The sequence below is a fragment of the Trichosurus vulpecula genome, chromosome 8 (genome assembly GCF_011100635.1).
Source record: "Trichosurus vulpecula isolate mTriVul1 chromosome 8, mTriVul1.pri, whole genome shotgun sequence".
Classification (NCBI taxonomy): Eukaryota; Metazoa; Chordata; class Mammalia; order Diprotodontia; family Phalangeridae; genus Trichosurus; species Trichosurus vulpecula.
Window position 1 is genome coordinate 213,920,344 of NC_050580.1, and position 2,170 is coordinate 213,922,513.

Sequence of the window (2,170 nt, forward strand, 5' to 3'; positions counted from 1 at the left end):
GGGGCATCCAATTTTTCCAGTTATATGACACCTTTGATCATCATACCACATTGTACTAGGATTTTTATTGTTTAAATGTATTGTTGACTCATTTGACCTTTAACATGGAACCCATCTGCACCAAAAATTTCAATTCATTTATTCATTTGTTTATTCAATACACAATTATTAATAGATGACTGTGTGCAGGACAGTGTATTAGGAACTGGTGAGGAGGATATATAGGAAATATTAAAATATTTTCATATATACAAATATATATATATGGAGAGAGATAGAGAGAGAGAGAGAGAGAGAGAGGTCATTTAAGTGGTGAATTCAAATAATATTATTATTCACTAATGGAGAGACATAATTCTAGCTTAGACTAATACTGTAGAAATGTGTCTAAGTCTTATGCACATGATGTTATGATAAATATAAAACCAACAGGTGGTGCTGAGTGATCAATCACTCTTTAATTTGAGTTGGAGAGGAACCTTCTATCTCCTCCATTTTTATGGGGATAATGCTTTCTTATTAGCTCATTCACTTTCAGGGATATGGTTTTCCTTTCAAACTCAGCATGCCAATATGGCTGCCCTGCCTCTCACCCAACCTGGCTCTCATTCAGGAGAATCTGGTTCACAGAATTTTCCTCTCTTTCCCTCCAAGGCACTTCCATCCCAGTTAAATAGATGACTCATGAACCCCCCAGCCACATTGCTCTGGCAACTTAGATGTTAAAATCTTTAATAATTTAAATCTGCTCCTCTTTGAGTTTCCTCCTTCCTTCTCAGGTTCCTGCACAGAAGCAAGTAAGCTGAATTGGCACAGATTTGAATAACTATCCAAAGGAATGATGAGAAAATCTAAAAAATATTGCTTAAAAAGATAATTGTTCTAAATGTGGCCACACAGGTTGTAGCCACAAGGAGAGAGGGAAAGAAAAAAACAGTGTGACTGGCTTTCCTTCATCTTTCCCTGAGAAACAGGTAAAAGCAAGAGAGTAGATCAGGCTAAAGTGAATAAGAAGAGAACAGCTTTCTGGTCTCCTATGGGAGACCCCCAAGCTAGTCTTGCCAATAGACACATGATTCTGAAAATCTGATTGTGTTCTAAGAAGGTCTAGACAATTCTTTCTCTACGAAATCTCCCCAGCTCTCAGGGATCTTTCTTGGCATGAGAAGAAAAACTTTTTGGCCCACAACTAAGGCCACATTTAAGAAATTCAGTATTGAAACCCCGACTGGGATGTTGGCTTGGCTCTAGCCTCCAACATTCTCCATCATCCTCAAGGTCAAGTCTCTTGAACACTCTCTCAGTCTTACCAGACTGGAGTTTGTGACTCTTCCAAGAGCAATGAGACAAGAATCCCCCCCAGGAGAAAACACCACAACTCTGTCCAGTTCCCAGACCTCCAATATCCTCAATATTCTCATTGTCTCTGAGAGAAGTGGTACAAGTGTTTATGTTTTGGTCTGGACCTGTGATTTCATTAATATAAAGAATTCTTCAGGGAGGAGACTTTTATTACCATCAGATATTGCCACTGTGCTGCTGCAATTTATAATCTTAGAGTGTTCTCCTAGGGAAACTGAGAGGTTAAGTTATTTGACCAGGGTTAGACAGCTAGTATATATGAGAGTTGGGACTTGAACTCAGGCGTTCTGCCTCCAAGGCCAGCTCTCTGTTTATTCGCTTGGCCCTGCTGCATTCAAAGAGTCACAAAGACAATTCCATGTGCAGTGCACCCTCGCTTACTCACAGCCTATTCATTTTCTTGACTCCTGCAACATCTTGAGACTAGGGAAGGAAGTAAGCACTTTTTTAAAATCATGAATACCATTTGACCTGACTTGCATTCTAGGTAAAGCTCCTAATTGTTTCACATTTATTTGAAACCTTTTGCCAGTTCTGACCATAAAGTCAATTGGTAGCCATTGCAAGCAGCAGCAGGAGTGTTATAAAAATATCCCTTGAAAAAAATGAAGATATTAGAACATTGAACATTCTATTTGTCTGACTCTGTGATTGCAATCACATTCCAAAGTGCACAGATTATCCAATTTCAGTCTCACAGAGGTAACATATTATCTTTAAATTTTCCATATCCTCTGGAGTACGAAGATACAGTGGAATGCAAACAGCATAACATTTCTATGTAGGTCAGAGGTAAGCAAAGCAGGGA